Source organism: Typopeltis vanoorti, chromosome 15 (genome assembly GCF_054136105.1).
Source record: "Typopeltis vanoorti isolate ZY-2024b chromosome 15, IOZ_Tvanoo_1.0, whole genome shotgun sequence".
NCBI classification, from domain to species: Eukaryota; Metazoa; Arthropoda; class Arachnida; order Uropygi; family Thelyphonidae; genus Typopeltis; species Typopeltis vanoorti.
Genome location: NC_143563.1, coordinates 121,232,656 through 121,253,725, shown reverse-complemented (window position 1 = coordinate 121,253,725; position 21,070 = coordinate 121,232,656). Strand labels below are relative to the sequence as shown.

Below are 21,070 nucleotides of genomic sequence, written 5' to 3'. Positions count from 1 at the left end.
AGGTGGGACCTCTGGTGATGACTGTTTCCCAAATCTTCGGAAGCTTAATGCAACCGTATTTGTTAAGATTTGGTTGGTTTTTGAGAGCTGCTGCTGCTGCTTCTAAGAAAAGTCTCTCTTTCTTGAATTTGCTGTGGTGGAGCATGGCGGTTTTCTTCCATGATACTCTGTGGGTGGTGTCCAAAACGTGGTCAGCCAAGCCTGAATGGCCATAGTTGTGTTTAACGATGTACGACTTGTGTTCCTCCAGGCGGATGGATGCTGATCTGCCTGTCTGATTAAACACAACTATGGCCATTCGGGCTTGGCTGACCATGTTTTGGACACCACCCACAGAGTATCATGGAAGAAAACCGCCATGCTCCACCACAGCAAATTCAAGAAAGAGAGACTTTTCTTAGAAGCAGCAGCAGCTCTCAAAAACCAACCAAATCTTAACAAATACGGTTGCATTAAGCTTCCGAAGATTTGGGAAACAGTCATCACCAGAGGTCCCACCTTACATTCCAGGCCACCTACAACTGCCCTTAGAGGGCGCTCCACCTAGATAGGACGTTATTGTCACCCACGTGGTTGGGCTTAGTATTGTAAGTTTTTGTGTGCATGTTACATTAATTGTCTTTGTAATCCCCGTAGATGTCCTAGTGACTAGGACGAAATATAGGAAGTATTAAATTCTATTTTAATTCTTTTTGAGTGTTGTAAAAAATCCATTAAACCTCCAACATAATGTCCTCACAGCACTTAAGCCTCTACACAAGAAGAGCTATACAGAATATATATACGGATGTAAAATACACAATTTGGTTTATTAACTGCCTAACAGTTCTTGTTCTCTTGCAAGTTTATTCCATTTGTCAGATCTCCACACAGTCATATTAAACTTGGACATAGAGCACTATCCACTGCAATCAACCAGATATTGGTCTTCCATCTCTTCTTGGCATTTCGACATCAAATCCTCATCTGGCTAATCTTACCTCTCCTCGTTCTGTTTAAGTAACAAAACCTTAGTTATGTCCACACATTCCTGAATGATAACATCTAGGTGCTTTCTAATATCACTTTTAATGATTCTGTCATTGATTCTGAGAACTCTCACATCTGTAGCCTAGTTTATGATCAAATTCACAGATACACAAGTTCAATAACTGGTTTGTTACATGCAGCATTACAAGACAAATTTTAGCATATGAATTTGAGAATTTTGTTAGAAATATCCGCTGATCACCACACATACTGCCAAAACAAAGTAAACAGTATTAATCACTTAAGCTCTCTTTAAGTATATATAAATAAACACTTAAAGAATTTCTCTTAATTTGTGAGGAATTCTTTTTCTATATAAATTATTACCATCAACATCTTGATATCTCAATCATTTCAACTCTCCTGCTGAGGTCTCCTGTTAATAATAATATAAGATGGTGCTATGTAAAAATCAGGTAGAAGGCAAAAAAGGTATACATCCCCATTGTCAGCCCTCTATACAGAACAATATTCAGGGGAGTGAAATTAAACTTGATGTGAAACAAAGAAATATTTAGCCATGATTTTATTGTACACAGATAAGTTATATTCTAAATATCCATCTTAAAGCAGCTGTTGTAAACTTAGTATGATGATTAGCAATAAAAACTATGAAAAGGGCAAGAAGATGAGAAAACAACTACATTTAATTCAGCTATTTAGGTACAATTTTTAGGTAACAACAGCAAATCAAACAAGGAAATAGATAAGAAAAGCTGTTGTAGTGGAAAGACAAATTTATATGGAATCAAAGAGAAATTATTTAAACACAAAAGGAATTTAAATACAAAATGTTATATTCAGGCAATGACAATCAAGAAAAAGGAGGAGTAGCCATTGTATTCAACACTAAATATGAGGCTAATCTTCTTGAATGGCAGGCAGACTCAAGTAGTGATGTGGACAAATATCAGAATGGGGAACTGGACAATGAGACTTATTTGTGCCTATGGTCCCACAGAAGGTTCTACTAAAGTAGAAGTGGAAGAACTTTTCTGAGTCTCTAGAGAAAGCATCTGACACAATGAAAAAGGGAAAGTTGGTCCTTGTTGGGGATCTAAATAGCAGAGTAAGAAATGATCGTCAAACATACAAAAATATATTGGGAAAATTTAGAGAAAAGAGCAAAGCTGATAATAAAGGCAAATATTTGTTGGATTTCTGCTCAGGACATGGACTGGTTATTACTAACACCATGTTCTAAAATAAAAATGTGCACAAATTCACATGGAGAGAAGAGGCAAGGAATAATAAAAGTCTCATTGACTATGTTATTGTTGAAAGTGATGTTTTCTCCCTTGTGAAGGACACCAGAGAGTACAGAGGATTTGAAATTAAAGTGATCACTATTTAGTCTTGAGCAGGATAAAATTGAATTTCATATTGAAAACAATAACATGTAAGAAAGTTTTAAAATGAATAAAAGTTCAGCATCTCTCAGATGTGAACTGTAGACTAAAATACACAAAGATTATTGAAGAAAAAATGAGTTTTGAGAACAGGAACGAAACTTTAGAGATTCAGTGGCAAGCCTTGAAGAAAACTTTGATTGATTCAGCCAGAGAGGCATGTGGTGAGGTTGTATGCAAGGATAGAAAAATCAGAACTCCATGGTAGATACAGGAAGTTAAACAGGCAGTGAAGGAAAAGAAGAAAGCATATCAAAAGTTCCTGGCAAATAAGTCAACTTGTGCTCTTAGAGAATACAGAGACAAATGTAAGAAAGCTGAACTCTGTGTAAAGCTAGCTAAACAAGTCATGGTAAGGCTTCGGCAAGAACATAGAAAATAAATATCAAGAAGGTGGAAAAATATTTTGGAGGTTATTGAAGAAGCTTAGAAATGGAGGAAAGAGTACTGTAAAAAGAGTTAGAGATGATAAAGGTGACATGAAAGCGGGAGAAAAAGATATCCTTGAAGTATGGAGTAATTACTTCGAGAAATTGCTAAATGAAACAAGCAGTGATAGCACAGTGGTAAACAACACTCAACAGGCATAGTCAGGAATACATATCCATACTTGAAGTAGAAAAAGCCATCAAAGGCTTAAAATGTGGAAAGGCAGCAGGAGTAGGTGATATTCGACCAGAAATGTTGAAGAATGGGGGTATAAAAGTCTTGCAGTGGCTGCACTGCATAGTTCAGAAGGCCTGGACAGCAGGTCGACTTCCTGATGATTGGAGTAGAGCTCTCATAGTACCCATATATAAAAAGAGAAATTAAACTGAATGTGAGAATTGCAGAGGTATTTTCCTACTGAGTGTTCCTGGTAAGATATATGCAAGTATACTTGAGAAACAGTTGAGAAGAATTGTAAAAGAAAAACTTGGTGAAGAACAAGCTGGATTCTAGCCAAATAGAGGATGTTAGGATCAGATCTTCACTTTACAACAAACAGTGGAGAAATCATGGGAATATAAGAAGGATCTCTATTTCAGTTTTGTAGATCTGGAAAAGGCATATGATAAGGTGCCAAGAGAGAGAGAAGCTATTCAATACACTAGTTATATGGTATCAATGGAGCATTATATCAAGCAATACTTAGTCTTTATTTAAGTTGTAAATCAGCAGTTAGAATTAAAGGAAGTACAGGAAGATGGTTTAATGTTAAATATGGTGTGAGACAAGGATGTACATTATCCCCCTCTGTTATTCATTATCAATATGGATCACATTATGAAGGAATGATATCAAAATTGGAGATGTTAATGTCAGCTCTTTGCTTTATGCAGATGATGTTATACTTATCAATAAATCCACTACGAGTCTACAAGACTCCTTGACTAAATTGAACAAGTGTTGTAATAGATATGGTATGAAGATGAGCAATAAAAAGTCCAAGAATGAAAATAGGCAGAATCGTTGAAAATGTCAACTGCATTGTGAATGGAGAACCTGTGGAACAAGTAAAACATTTCAGCTACTTAGGCACGATTTTTAGTGAAGATGGTAAATTAAATATGGAAATAGACAACAGAATCAAAAAAACTGGTATAGTAGGAAATCAATTGAATAAATTCATATGGAATAAGAGAGAAATTAGTCAGAACACTAAATTAGCTGTATACAAGACAAGTGTTCAAACCAGTTTTAACTTATGGATCTGAGAGCTGGGTCAGAAGTAAAACACTTGACCAAAGACTTGAGACCGCAGATATGAGAGTTCTGAGAAAGAGTAGAGGCGTGAACAGATGGCATCAATGGCAATATCATATTAAAATTGAGGATATTAGGAAAGAACTTGATATTGTCAGCATCCAGGAATGCATTAGCAGAGCTAATCTCAGGTGGTATGGTCATTTAAACAGAATGGGCAAGGAAAGATTGGCAAAACAAGTGTTCTCTGCCAGGTTGGCAGGAAAACGACCTGGAGGAAGACCAAGATATTGGTGGATTGATACAGTAAAAAGTGCCTTAGATGACAGAAATATAAGATCAGATAATATTGGAGTCTTGAAAAGTAACAGACTGATCTGGAGGAAAATTGTAGATAGGAAGTTAGTAATGATGTAAATTTTTCATGTAGTACTATCATATCCTGTACACCCCTTGAGGGTACATGGCAAGAATTTGATAATGATGAGAGAAATTATTAACTAAGTCAAACTAGCAGCATGCAGGATAGTCTTGAAACCTATATTAAATTATGGATCTGAAGTGCGACCTGTGAGAGATCTGAAAATAGGGAAGTGATCAGGTAGAAGAATCATGCTAAAAATGAATATAAAGATATCAAGAAGAAATTTGATATCAGTAATATTCACATATGTGTACACATGGTTAGTCTAAGCTGCTTCTTTTCAGTCTCTTTCCATCCACTACTTCCCAGTTATTTCTGTCCTTAGATAATATCTACCATTTCAAGTCAGACTTTAATAAAAGACCTTCATGTTCTTTGATGATCACTCCTGGCAGTATCTACTCAGTGGATAATTTTGTCAATCTTCCATTGCCAGCCGATTTCATTTACATGCTTTACAATACTTCAAGTCCGCATGGTTAGTCTAGTGGATTTGCACTTTGCAACCATATGCCTGGGGAAGGAGTGTCCTAAGTTCAATTTCTGTTGACGACATGAAGAGCTTAAGGATCTTCCTCAGCCATAGCCAAGTCAGCCGGTCTTGGGCATGCACAGCAGGATTTTTTCTGCCAGTTTATCTGTGGTTTTTCATCCCACAAGCAGGCAAACTGGTCCTGCGAACATACGCGGATTACAGTCAGGAATACTGACCCAGCCATAGGTCTGGTTTGACAGCTACGCCAGTTCCGAAGCCCAGATAAAATTTGGGGAGAACTGATGGTGCTGTACATTCCTGTAAAAGGGAACTCACAGCCACTCTATTATCATACGATAATTAATTAATTACAATACTTCACAATATCCTGTACCCCTCATGTTTTCTCTCTAATTCTATGTACAGCATTCTTCTTTTTTTCAAGACTCTTGGCTACAAATAACCAGTGTTTCTTTTGTTTTGTCTCACTTGCACACTGGAATAATGCACACAATTTTTCTTTAAAGATAATTCATTGTCCAAGGTAAATATACAGCATCCACAATTTCCATAGGATTATCTGCTAATTTAGTTTCACATGATCAGAATTCACAGATTGTTTTATGTCAATTTTTAATCTTTTCTTTTCTGCCAAGATCATTTAGCATTTCCAGAGAGTTTTTTTTTTTTTTTTTTTCTTTTTTTTGCAAAGTACTAGCAAAACAGTTATTTCGTATCAGGAATAAGGTTAGTGTTAGTTTCATGCAACACAATTCTCTTAAAAAAGAGAATCTTCCTTGTCAAGTCTCTCAGGCTGGTCAAGTTTTCACCTTCTAAAAAATAACAAATGGCAAGAACATAAAGTATAAATTATTTGATATAATATTTCATCCATATGGCTGTTTGGGTGGCTAACATATATATAAGATATGACATTACTGGGATGGCCTCTTATTGCTGTGTATAATGATTCAGGCAGAATCACTACTAATGCCCTAAGTTGTATCAAAACAATCAAGGCTTAACAAGCTGTGGTGTTTGCAAATCAGTGTTTGTTACTTTCAGCAGAAAAACATGTGAATGGAATTTAGAACAGCATTTATATCAAGTTTTGTTCAAAATTGGTAACATCACAAGTGAAACTAGACATGTTAAGAGTAGCTTCTGGTGATGATGTCACTGAAATATATAGCATATGCGAGTGACTAAGAGGTTTAACCACTCAACCAGCCACATGTATCAAATATATCAGTTACACACTTTATATCCATATCATTTTTTCTATAATTGGCACTAATGTCGTGAGTGATAGTGCATAGTGTGGCTTTTTATGAATTGTGCTGCATTTTTTCATACTGGATACAAGTGTACTTCAGTAGTATTGTTGGAATTTTTGTTTGTTTATATTGTGTTTTGCTACTCGTTTCTTCTTACTACTTCTGAAAAATGGTATCTGCACATCAGAAGCATTGAAAGCCTCAGCACAAAGATCAAATTCAGGCTTGGATTTTTCCCGGTGGATGTGCTTCAAAAATTGTTATGTAAGCACCGAAAAATGTGAAAGATTTGTGGACTGTTAAGGTAAACAAAAAAAGGAAAGCGTTAAAGTATGTGGAAAACGTGTTGATATAATGGAGCGATTAGAAATGGAAATAAGAGTTGGGACAGTAGTAGAGAAGCTTAGGCAAGAGTTAATGAAAATGAAAAGTGAAATGAAACATCTGGAAGATAACATTAAACATCTAAAGAGACTAGCTGATAAGAATGAGGAGGAGGAAGAATAGTATTACAAAGAAAGAGTCATGGTGCCGACATGTGAGGTCTCAATCATTAGAGGTGGGATGACTAATGAAGTGCACAAAACATGCTTTCGTGGGGGGACAACAAAACAAATAACTGGTGCATTGCAGAAAAGGAAAGAGTATGCACCAAAATTAGTGGTAGTTGTGAGAAAAAGAAAGAATTTTGATAGAGACTTAAGGAAATTGTCGTGACGGGTAAAAGATGAGTGTTGTTCAAAAAGTTGTTAGCATGTTGCCCACATATGACAATAGTGAAATGAAAAAGAGCAGAGATAATGAATATGAGTCATCTGAATTGTATGTAAGGCAAAGGGGGTTCACAGTTTGTAAATCTATGGAGTGAACTTGAAGGAAAGTTGGAATGGCTTAAAGCTGGTGAATTGCATTTGAATGGGTTGTTTAAAAAGGATATTATTATTGTTGGGCATTTAAAAAGGATATTATTTTCTGAGAAGGCACAGTCAAGAAGTTAAAGCAGTAAATGATCAGCATCTACTTGTGAAGCAGGACAGCACAGATAAACAGATTACACAACACAAAGATTGATACAAGATTGAAGATGTGGTTGCAGGATATAGCAGATGGAATAGAGCATGTTGGAGCTGGTAGAACAATCGCTGTGTCGCCTCAAAGACACAGCAATTGTTATGTTCATATATAAATGTAAGGAGGAGTATTCAAAAAAATTGGAATAAGTGAAATTTGGTTGTCGGAGGAGGATGTCATGTTGGAAACAGAAATGGAAGGATAGGAATGTGAAAAGGGAGGGAATGCTGTTAATAATTGCAGAGGAATGGTGTCCATGAAGTGTGGAAGTTCATAGTATATACACAGATTTTGAATCTGTATTTAAAAATCTATCAAAATTCTAATTATCCATGTCTCACACAAGTATCTGCCAATGATAATCTAATCTTACAACGAAGAATAAAACCTTTGTACTTCTCACATAAACATCATGGGTGAAGCATAGCTATTGTTCATTTGACCTTTATGCTTTCCATATTTCAAATTATATCAATTGATAAATTAAAGGATTCAAATTTATCATAGAATTAATTACATCAGATTAATTAAGATGAGAGTTGATGTGCTATACACTGTTAATTCATACATAGATAAAATTGTAATCATACAGTTATGCTGATGTGAATTTTGTAGTGTGGGTTGCATAAGCCACACAACAGCATGCACTCAATTTAAATTGAGCAAGCAATATATAACTGAATACCAAGGGTTAAGCAAAATGAACAGTGAAATCAAGCAAGCTGTTTTGTAAAAGAAAATGCTATGGAGGAGATACAAGACAGTTGGTAGTGACCAGATCCATGAAGAGCATAAGGTGCAGGCTAGAAGGTGAGTAGCAAGGTATAGAAAGAAAAGGTGCAGTATGAGACGAGATTGACTGGTCAGGTCAAGGTTAATTCATGGGAGTTTTGTGTCAATGGCAAGCAAGAGAAAGAATTATGGCAGGTTCACACTGGTGGAGTCATGGCAGCAGAATGACATTTGCAAAGAATATAGTGGAATTATTGAACGAACACTATCAGTGTATACCATACTGGTGTAAATGATGTGGTCCATTATAGAGAAAGGAGACAAATATAAGGAGAACTGGAAGTGAAAGAATCAGGTGTATCAGATGTTAATTTTAGATGTTAATAAGGCTATGGGAATGGATGACATATCACCATGTATTCTTAAGAAATATGCACAACAGTTAACTATGCCCTTGACCTGGTTGTTTAACGAGTCTTACAGGTAGAGTTCCTAAGAAGTGGAAGAAGGCAAAATAGTACCACTGCACAAGCATGGCTCTAGGACAGAAGTTTCCAATTATAAACCAGTCAAGGTATTAGAGAGATTGGTTAGGAATATAATACAGGATTGGGTTAATGGACATAACATTCTTTATGATGGTCAGCATGGATTCATAAAAGGTATGTCTTGTTTTAGCAATTTACTTGCATTTTATGATAAAGTAATGAGTGTATTAGATAAGGGAGAATCATGTACAGTGATATCCTTGGACGCTGTAAAAGCATTTGACAGATTACCATATAAATTGGTGTACAAGCTGCAGAGGATAGGAATAGATAGTATATTGGTTAGATGGATCAGAGATTGGCTCTCTGAACAATATCAGTAGCTATGTATGATGAGGAAGTGTCTCAAAAAAAAAAAAAGGGAAGGTAACCAGTGGTGTGCCCCAAAGTTCTGCTCTTGGGTCCCTGCTGTTTAACTAGTTTGTAAATTAAATCATGTGGACTGACTAGGGATCTTCAGTTATTTGCTGATGATACAAAGTAGGGGAGAATTATAAGTGAGCACTGCTGACGTTAATTCCCATCAGGAAGATTTTAACAGACTTCTGACTTGGACAACGGAATAGGGTTGTAGTTTTAATATTAATAAGTGCAATTTTTGCATTTTTGAGTGTAGAATTATAAAGCTGTGCACTATATTGATGGTGCTGTGCTGCAGGAAGTAGATGAGATTTGGGAGTGATGGTTGACAGTAAACAGAAGTTTGTTGCAAAAGCTGCACATCATAGTGCTGCTATAACAAGAAGTGCTCTAACATGGTAGGGATTAAAGAAGTGATTGCTAATATATAAAACACTGATCAGAACACACTTGGGTTATTATACTCAGATTTGGTCAAATGGTTTTCAATGTGATGTGAAAACATTGGACAAGGTCCAGAGACAAATGACTAAGACAACATCAGGACTTTGAAATGCTGGTTATGGAGAGAGATTGAAGGGATGTGGATTGCCAAGTTTGGTGAATAAGAGGAAAAGAGGTGATATAATGGACATTTAAGTTGGTGAGGATTTTATTGGATTAATCCAGAGGGGATTATAAAAAGAGTAGACGGCAAGAGGGAAAGAACCAGGTGCCATTACTTATGTACGAATGTGAAGAGTAGATTTTTTACATGGAGAATCGTCAGTGAATGGAATGCATTACCAGAATGTGTTGTTAATGTAAGGAGTGTTAAGGATTTTAAGAATCAATATGATAAATATGTAGTCAGTTGAATGAACCTCCTACGATGAGTCTGCTGATTCCATGCAGGGTGCAAATAATAATATCCAATTGTCATATTGACTTTAATGGACTTTTCACATCCATGTAATTATGGATGTATACACATGTCTAGGCTGATATGGTGGTTAAAGAGGGACAGGAAGATGTGAGAAGAAAGAGATGCACAACCACAAATTCACTGAATATGTGAAAATGTGGAAAGTGTTGTAGTTAGTTCAGTTTGACAAACTAGTATATGGTTAATGACTGAAAAATTAAATTTAGACAGAAACAATAAGGAAAATTTTGATGGATGATCTAGGAATGAAAAAAAATTTCTGCAAAGATAGTTCCGCAAATCATGAATAAAGACAAAAGCAGTAGTGGCTTGATGTATGTTTGTTCTTTCTTTAGAATGGGTTGTTTTTCACTTATTACTGGTGATGAAAGTTGGTTCTTTCAGTACACTCCTGAAGCAAAATGCTAATGCTAGAGTATAAATGGAAAACATCTTCGCCAAAATTTTTTGAACTCAAGAGTTCAAATTCGTTAAATATGAACAAAAAAGTGAACCAACTTATACAGAAATTGCTGGCAAGATTACATGGAGCTATTCATTAGAAGAGACCAGAACTTTGGCCAACCAATTATAAATTAGAGATACCAAGAAATCACGTTCTTGGTTTAATCCTATGTGCAAGTGATTGACTTCACATCGATTGCCTTAATATCCCATAAATACACATCCTTTAGGGCATGTATAATGCTATGCATTATTGGAAGGGTCACTATCCAGACCGGTTTCTACCTTTATTGAGAGCTGGTCTGTGGAAGCTAAACCCAAAAATGATACTGAAGTTGAATACCAACATTGATGTGAAATGATTGACCTCTATTCTCTCAGGGGCTCAAATTGGTGAGTACAGCATGGCGATACCCAAGCTTACTTTCTACAATCTTTCTACTTCGTATACTATATCTGATGATGGGTCTTCTACTCTTATTTCCTCTACTTCCTCTAACCTCCTACCCCCCCCCCACGCACACACCCCAGTGCTATTAGAGGACGAGGGAGTGACTCTTTCCTCTCAAACTATAGTTTCCACTATCTAAAAACATTACAGTGTCTGACTACTCCAGGTTAGGAGTAACTTCAAAAGGCATCTGTTCCTCATTTTAGAGGTATCCTATCTAGGAGCTGGCAGGAAACTAAAAAATACATCTCCCAAGACATCTGGTCAATGTGGGAGAACCTATCCCCTCTCAATCTATGCCACAGAGAAAAAAAGAAGAGCCACACTGCCCACGGCCAAAATGAACTAAAACTGAACTTGACAAATCTTCTCAGAAGAAATGATAGTGTTAGCTCAAATCCTTCTGGAAGGACTTCACTAGATGCAAAAACTGGAAAAACCACCAACTTATACAACTCTAAAAGCTAGAATGCTTAAATCTGAGGAAAGATTGCTAAAACTAGAAGAACCCCTTAAATTTACAAAATGGGATATAACTGGAATATCAGAAGCTTATCTGAACAGATACTTAAAAGAAACTCTGGCATGATATTTTACCATAAAGGTGAAACCATGGATCTTCATGAAGTGGGATTCGTAATAAAAAAATAAATGGAAACAACATAGTAGAATTCAAAGGATACTCAGAAAGAATTGCAAGCTTGAAAATAAAACTCAAACAAAGAGATCTTAATTATTCAGGTTTATGCCCCTACCTCAAGCCATAGTATGGAAGAAATAGAAGTTCTTTAATCATCTATCAAGTATAATTTCACAAGTCATGGGGGACTTCAATGCCACAATAGGATAAAGGACATCACAACAGGATAAAGGACTGGGATCATATGGATATGGTTCTAGAAATGGGCAGGGAGAATTATTATTTAACTCAGCAGCAAGTCATAATCTAACAAGAAATTCAGTATTCAAAAAGAAGTTTAATAGATGGTAGACCCATATTTCTTCTGATGGTAATAGTAAGAGATCGACTTCATTCTCCACCTAAATATAAGCCTATTTACCTCTGTAAAAGTGCTCAATTTTAAATTTAGTGCAGATCAGAGAATGGTGAGAAGAATGATCTCATTATCAAACAGAAAAACAGGATCAAGTATATCAAAACCAAATAAGCTAAATGTTAATACAATAACCAACCAAGAGAAAAGCATAAAGAAATTTGACAAAAGTGATTGCTTCTCAAATTCTGACACAGTCAGAAACTAATGTTCAAGATCTTTGCAACTCTATTGAAACTATTAGGTCTTCAATTAAATCTCTAAATAATTCTACTAGCAGGAACAATGATAAGATCTCTCAAAAAACTAAGATAGTAATAGATGAACAAGAATTACTAAAAAGAAAAACAAATTATATTCATCGAGAGATAAGATTAAATTTGCAGAATTTGTCAAAAGAGAAACCTAAAATGATTTGAGAAAATTCAATACAAGCGAAATATCCAAGGCAATAGAAAATGGAACCTCACTAAAAATGGCCTTTCTGAAGGGGGTAAAAAAAAAAAAAAAGACTCCCATCTTTTAAATAAAAATGGAAACAAACAATAGAAAAGAAATTCAAGGCATCAGCAATGATTTTTTACAAATACCTTTATATAAGCCATATAACTGGATCAAACTCAAACAATAGGTAAGTGGAAAATGTCACTAGTCCACCTATAACACTAATAGAAATCAAAACTTATGAAATGAAACAGAATTAGTGTCCAGGACCAGATGAACTGCCTCCTGAGTGTTTCAAATACAGGTTAGACATCATTACTTAAACTGTACAATAGAATCCTGAGGGATCAGATTTTCCCTAATCAATGGCTGAAATCAGAAATAATTCTTCACAAAAAAAAAAGGCATAAAATTAGATATAAACATCTACAGGCCTATAAGTTTACTCTCACACAATTATAAAATTTTTACAAAAATAACCCTCAAAAAAATTTATAACCATCTGAATTATGAACAAGCAGGTTTCAGGAAAAAATTTTCTACAACAGACCATCTACGCAGTTAATCAAATAGTAGAAAAATATTTAGAATACAATACACCTTTATATAAGACCTTTATTGAGTATAGCAAAGCATTTGATTCCATAGAACATTACCCACTTTTCTTCTGTGCTTTGAAAGACATGAGATTTGAGGAAAAATATATCCAACTACTTCAAACCATTTATGAAAAATAGTGAGGCATCTATCAGGTTGGAGGGAAACAGTGAATTCTTTAGGATGGAGAAAGGCATCACACAAGGTGATCCCATCGCTCCTAAATTTTTTTACAGCAGCCCTCTAAGCCATTTTCAGGGACTTGGATTGGTATGACTATGGTATTAATGTTTAGGGGAAGTTGTTAAACAATCTATGTTTTGCGAATGATGTTGTTCTGTTTGCTGAAGATGGCGCTCTCAACTTAATCTGATGAATGAATTAAGCATAAAAAGCAAGGTATGTCTAACAATAGACTATCATAAAACAAAAAAATGACAAACCATGAACATATTTCTACTGATGCTGAAAATACTATAATAGAATATGTAGAACTACAAATACTTAGGACAAATGATCTCCATGTCAAATTGCTTTGACTTTGAAATCCAGTACAGAATCGAGAGTGCTCGGAAGAGCTACTGGAGAACGAAGTATTGCATGAAAGGACTTGGGCACAAACCTGCTGGCCGAGTGGTTAGCGTATCCGCTCTCCAGCCAAAAGGCTGTGGGTTTGAATTCCGCCACAGGCATGGATGGCTGAAAGTACTAGGGTGGTCAGCCTTCTCTCGATAAGTCTTTGGACTCCCTGGAGGTGTGATATAATAATAATAACAACAACCACTACACATAAAATAAGGAACAACAAGGACTTAAGAGCCCTAACAAAAATAAAAGACATTGTTTGGTAAGCTAGGAAATCAAAATGGGATTGGATAGGCTGCTTGGAAAGATATCAAGATGACAGATTGTCAAAGAGAAAAATGGAGTGGCTTCCAAGAGAAGGAGTCAGAATTCCTGGAAAACAGAAAAGGATGGAGAGGACATCGAAAAATGTCTTGGTGTCACATGAACAAGAGTGGCCTTTGCCCTGCCAATTGGCCTCTACATACAAGTAGCTCGTCGTGAAGATAACTTCACACACAAACTTTGCTTGCTTACACTTGGACAAAGAATTAAACCAAGAATATAATTTTTTGGCATCTTTAATTTATAGTTAAGCCAAGTGAAAAACCTTTCAACAGCCAAAACAATTATTAAGACTTAGATGCTGGTTTAAGCACATAACTAAGTATAATAGAATGAATAAAACACAGAAATAATTTAAAAGGTTAATAATAATAATTATAAACTTTAAGGGTAGTCAATAGTGTCCAAAGAGTCTATAGTCTCCCTAATTATGAGCTCTAGCCAAATAAGTGAATCCTCCATCATGACAAAGTCCTTGCACATGATGAAATAGCTGGTTGCAAAGTTTCTGGCTAAAAAATTCAATCACAAATTGGACCATCCTTTGTATTTATCAGCTGTAGCCTCTTGTGATTTATGCTGGAAAAAATGTGTCCTTTCAAAGCCATTTTTCTGGAAGATGAGTACAGATGTTTTGAACAACTGCATCATCATCTAAGTGCAGATGGCACTAACCAATAGTCTACAAGTAAGCAAATATAGCTTTTACATGTGAATTCTGGGATTAATTGTTACACTTCCTATATTTCTTTGGAGGAAAGCTTATTAAGAAGTCATGTTCAGCATATCCAGGTTTTAAGGTGGAAATTCTGGAAAATATTTTGGATTAATTAAAAATCAAACATTTTAATGTTTAAAATATGCTTAATTAAAATAATGTTTAATACCAAGTACCAATCATCACAGCAGCTTTGCAATCATGGACAAAGTAATTAAGGCAACTAAAACAACCAGGAAGAAAACAATTAATGGACATCTCTTAAGTAAGTGTTTTCCTAGCCAATGTGCTTATTTAATAGAATATAACTGCTGCAGCTTCAGAAAATACTAAGTTACTATAGATATCACTGATATTCAAAACATGAAATCAAATGACTTAATATCTGAATATTTTCAGAAAGAACAGCTACCTTTAATAAATATCTACGAAAATGCAAGAAACCAATCAAATAAAAAAAAGGAAAATTAGAATTCACAAATATTACAATTTCTTCCCAGCTGAAAGATAGTTCAACCCAACATATTAGATAAACTACAAAGAAAAAGAAGGTTAAATCAACTAGAATAATGAACATTCAACTTAATAAGGTACGTGAAATTAAAAAAAAAATCGAACAAATATTATATATATATATATATAATATTAAAGGATGAAAACTGCTACACCAAAGGGTGAAGAAATTTTTAACAGAAAAATATTTTTAAAAAAAGTTTAAAAAAACGGTGTGTATGAATACCAAATGTATTTTTTGCTAATAACATCTATTAATTAAAGAATAATAGCCCATAAGAACACTTAAAATCTTACTATTTTGAATTCCAGTGAGAGAAATCCTTCAATCCAGATAAAATTACTGCACCAAGTACCTGTAGATGGATAAGAAAGAAAGAAAAAAAAAAATGAAAACATTTTATGAAAGCTCTTAACAGAATTATTTCATCATTTTTAATAAGTTAAAAGGGCACACAGCGTGTCAGGTGTTAAATTTGTCATGTGTAGAAACACTGTGAAAGGCAGTGCTTTATAAAATAAAAAATACAGCACAATTGAATATAAAACCAAACACCGATAACACTAACACACCAAAAATACATTCTTCAAACAGAGGAGCACAAACTGAATATGTAGCGACAAAAATCTGCACTTAAAAAGACAAATGATGTAGTTTAATTAATGAAAATATTTGTTTTCATCTTCATATCAACGAGAGGAGCAATATCGTAATCAGAATGAATATGATATCAAAAGAACTTAACCAGTACACCATAAGACATTTTAAAATACAGTACTGAAGAATAACAGTCAAAAAAGTTAAATGTAAGAATGAAAAATGATTCAATATTGATACTAAGTATGCATAAAAGTCAATACAGTGATCCTGCAATTAACCATCAATAAATGTCTGGGAACTACTCATATCATTCGTAAGGACAAACTTACCTTATTACATACAGATTAAAGATTTTCTAAGTGTAACAACGCTTGCCTTTTAATACATATAAATAGCAATTTATTTATACATAACATTAGCCACTTATTTACATTCTCAAAAACGAACACTGCACACGGATTTACACTCGTAAACCATACAAGCGAATATGGCCGCGCAGAAAACGCAAACAGTCGTGACGAGAGTGGACGCAACCATAAACGATTTCTCACAGGGAGGGTAGGTTACAGTAAAAAAAAAAAAAAAAGAAAAGAAAGAAAGAAAGAAAACGAAGTGAAATGTTTCCACTGCGTCAAATTAAACCTAACAGCACGAACGGCGTTCAGTTAGTCGAATTCCAATGAATTCAACATTAAAATACTGAAATGCTTTCATTTCCTATAACTCTATAAGTTTATACATAACGGTGTAGAAATGCAACACTATGATTTAAGGTATCAAGAAAAAATAAATGAAGAAAGAACGTCATAACAAACAGAAAATGATGGAAAAGGCACACCTATCACTTTCGCTATGGAATATAGAAACAGAATTAGAGTTTACTGGGGATGAGGGACGGAATGATATGAAGCATTGCATTTTTAACCCATACCGTAGGTATTTATTCATGTTATTTATTCACGTTATTTAACAGCCTACAAAGGCTGTTAAATAACGTGAATAAATATACACAGGAAATCAATTCAGTAATTCAATTCATTAGTTGAGTAATTCAGTTTAATTCATATTAGTGTGGTGCAAAAACATCACCAAAATAATATTTTTTATTAAATTCACTTTATTGGAAAGTTGTATTTAACAGGTGTCATATTATACAAGGAAAATCTCATGTCATACAGGAACATGTAAAGCACGCGTACACACACACACACAATTATATATACTGTATACTATATATAAACAGGAACGTGATGTATACATACACACACAACGTTTGTGTTTATGTGTGCAAGACAAACACATGCATTATTATACTGAGACATAAACGCACGTTATTATATCTACGAGTATTATTATAGTGTAAAAGATTTAAAGGAACGACACACACAAGTCACATGCGTTCAGCTGAATGCGAAGAAATTATAAATTTAATAGTTGTCAGATATAATTATATTTAAAACTACTTACAGTCTGATTTACCCATAACGGAGGGTCCTGAAAATATCACTAAAATAATTTTAGAGGAAATATCAAAATAGCCTGATCTCCACAACTTCAATACATAACTGTCAGTTGCCTAAATAAACGAAACTATAATTACAATTGTACAGACAGCTGGCTATAACAAAATAGTAGCAGACTGCACGAGAACTTCATTAGCATTTTATTGTCAATGATAAACGTTTAAAAATACTTCCATTTGTACGAAAGTATATTATCGACAACATCCAACTCACATCTACTAAACATTATTTAGTTCGATTTCACCGATAGGAAATACGCTTATACACAAGACGCACTTAGACGCTCACTCCGCCATAAAAGTACCAATCACTCACAATACAACGTCACCGAACTTGGAACGAGGCCAAACCAATCAACGATAGGTTTATTAAACTTCCAAACTTTCCGCGGGAAGAAATTAGATTGCCATCTAACGGCAGGAATTTTAATTGACTTTCATTAAATGGAAATTAAACATATTCAGATATCATGAAATAAAAGGGGGGGGGAATAAAAATAATGGTAAATGTTAATGATTATTTACGATTTCTTTTTTTTTTCATGCAGCTCCAAGTTAGAAAATTAACAACAAATAGCAGAGCTTTTATGGTAATTGCTAGACGCCCCTGTATTTCAAAATGAAACTAAAATTTAATTCTAGCTAATTAAAATTTTTATATAGAAGGAAGAAAATAATATGCTTGAATATTCTTGATGAAGTAATGACACGGTATTTGGTGGTGTTAATCTAGACCAGCTTTTCTCAACCTTTCTAAGCCCAAGAACCCGTAAAATACCTAAAACAATTATACAGAACACTAAGTTATGTAATTTAAAAAAAAAACTATGTGGGTATTACCAACATTTGAGAAAAACTGTGCCATTTATAACATAATAAATCTAAAAGCATGTTTTGAATACATACAGAAAAATAATTACTTAAAATGGAAGTAAACGTTTAAAATTGTATCATCATTGAACAAAGTTTTAATTTTTATTAAACAAATAAATAATATGACATAATTATTTACTATTGATTTTTACTGAGATAGTTGGCTTCTCGGCCTTTGCAGAATTGATGGGTATCTGGCTCAATATTGGTCAACTTCAGTCGAAGATCGGCACACACACACACACACACACACACACACACTCTAACACGATTTCTGTATTTTGTTTTTGTTTGAAGGAGCGATGAAAATCCTTTCTCACAAAAACACATATGTTGTAGAAAACGGCATGACGATTTTCAAAGCTTCTTCGGATAATTTAGTAAATTCACTTCTCACTGAAGGCGAGATCCAGAATCGAGCAAAACCAGGATCAGTGAATTGCATTTTAGGCCCACTGCCAATTGAAAGCTCAATTAACTGTTCTTTTTCCGATAACGAAAGCTTCTTCTTCTACAGTCGTTCTCGTGACTGTAGGCCTCAAATGGATCGCTAATTCATTCCTATAAATTTATTCGGAAAATATGTTTCAAAATTCTGTTTCAGAGTTTTGAGGTGATTAGAAACCCTTTTCAGAAACTCAGAATCAACAAAAATATCATTTTCCACTAAAATGGATTCCGATGTTGGAAAATTGACAAATTGTCTGTCTTTTATATAACTAATCAGTAACACCAGTTTTTTCTCGAATGCCTTTATTTTGTCGAAGGTATCAAGAAAAATTGAAGAATTTCCCTGAAGGGAGAGATTTAGTTCATTTAATTTCAAAAAAATTTCTAAAATATAAGACAGTGTTGAAAACCATGCTTCGTCATCAAGGAGTAATACAAAATCAGAATTACGTTCATTTACAAACAATAAAACTTTCTCAGAGTACTGAAAATAACCTATTATTTAACGGTCGAGCCTCAATAAAATTAACTAGCTTTACGGCGTTGTATAGCACACTTTTAAATTCTGGTGGCATTCCTTTGGAGGCTAACTCTTCCCTATGTATGAAACAATGTATCCAGTACATATCTGGAGCTACTTCAACCTTTGAAATAACCCCACTATGCCTGCCTGTTAGGGTGCGAGCTCCATCCGAACAGAAGCCAAACATTTTCCCCAGTGAATCCCTTTGTGAATTATGTAATTACTGAGAGTGTGAAATATTTCTTCTCCACCTGTTTGGAATGGCAAAGTTCTACAAAACATAATATCGTCATGAATGTTGTTATCGTGTGCATATCTTACGTAGCATATTAATGCGTGTCATCTGTAACATTAGTAGTTTCGTTCATTTGTAATGCATAATAGGGGCTCTTCTTAACTATTTCGATTAACTGAAATTCTACGTCTCCTCCCATATCATTAATTCTGCGAACGACAGTGCCATTTGAAAGATGAATCAAATCAATATCTTTCAGTAACTTGTGCCAAGCATAGTTTTTATCACATCTTTTATAGCTGGAAATAGTAATTTTTTCTAGATAGGAGAGGTTTCTCTGTTTTCGCTATGTGCAAACTTAAGAGATGGGATGCTTGCATTGCCTAGCTATTAATCAAATCCATGGCCAAAACTATATCTTTCCCATGATTTAATGTCCCTAAGCGTCACTGAAAAAATTCATTTGGCTTATTTTTCACATCACAATTTTTAGTTTCTAAATGTCATCGGAGATTTGCAGGTTTCATGTACTCGTTCGACAGCACTTCATAACACAAAACACATTGAGGTTTCTGTTCACTTTCATCTCCACATCAAGTCAACCCGAATTCCAAATATGAACTGTTATATTTCCTACTATATTTTTTCTTTGAACTACTTGTTTCTTCTACTTTAATAGTATCAGATTTACTTGCCGTTAAAACACGTGTATCATAATTAGGGTTATCATCACCTTTTTCATTTGCTTTCCTTTTCAAAGTCCGAGTTCTAAGCAGTTTTCCATTATTAAAAAACGTTTCAGAAAAAATATATAAATACTGGAATTAACTCACGACACACTTTCTCCAAGTATTACTTAACACTTCTGAAGGTATACTGAGCCTTGGTTGAAGGAGGGAAACCTCAATAATAAAAATCAATAAATAACAAGCAATTGGTTGAAATGTGGATAACACATGTTTACTTCAAATCTCAAAAAACAGCAAGGGAAGGTGGAAGCAATAAAACCATATTTTTCTTCACTTCGCTTGGGTTCCACAGTTGCAGACCAGCAAGGATACCCATGATGAGAGCCACACATCACAACCAGTGCCTCACATGGGAAAAGTCAGCAATAGAACCTCTACAGAAGGAAGAGGGTCTCCTGGGTGTTATCTCCTGTTTCCTGTGGCACCATGCTGATGGCTGGGTTCACATTATTGCATAAACAGCATGAAGTTCTTCCCCTGGTTGCCCAGATGAAGTCCACCAGGCCGGAGGAAATAGAGTAATGATCTGGGGAGCATTTTCCTGTCACGCTGTAGGTCCATTGGTTATCATCCCACAAACACTAAATGGTGAACGCTAGAGGGCATCTCAGCTGAACATCTTCATTCATATCTGACCACAGTGCCATCTTTCAACGGGACAACGAATATTGTTGTCGGGCTCATAGATCTACTGAGTGGTTGGAGGAACACGACAAAGAATTCGTCCGATTGCTTGGCCCCAAACATCCCTGAATGTATCCCAATTGAACATGCATGGGATATGCTAGAAAGTGGGAGTGAGAACTGCTGATCCTCCTCTCCTCCACGAAATGAGCATGAACTGATGGAGTTGCTGCAGCGGTCATGGATCAAGTTATGCATGATGTTCGACACCTTCTGGAATCTGTTTCTAGGTGTCTTCAAGCCGTGACTGCACAGAGAGATGGGCCAACGCGTTATTAGGAGTGTGTTACTAAAGCATAGCTAATTCAGCGTATACATGATAAATGAGATATGAATAGAACTAGTAACAAAGCAAAATTAAAACGT

General features: G+C 35.0%; 1 protein-coding gene across 17 annotated transcripts in view; it reads right to left on the bottom strand.

The window, feature by feature from the left end:
- Positions 1-17,478, bottom strand: part of LOC150099111 (paired amphipathic helix protein Sin3a-like) — a 578,777-nt gene extending 561,299 nt beyond the window's left edge. For 7 of the 17 annotated variants that reach the window (XM_090404587.1, XM_090404602.1, XM_090404604.1 and 4 more), the window contains exons 1-2: positions 15,998-16,133; positions 15,365-15,423 (exon numbers count right to left, since the gene is read on the bottom strand). The gene's annotated coding sequence lies outside the window, so the exon portion shown is untranslated. Of the gene's footprint in view, positions 1-15,364; positions 15,424-15,997; positions 16,142-17,135 lie in introns of those variants that run through there. The other 10 variants (XM_090404589.1, XM_090404593.1, XM_090404598.1 and 7 more) reach the window with 6 other exon arrangements.
- Positions 17,479-21,070: the final 3,592 nt, after the last annotated feature.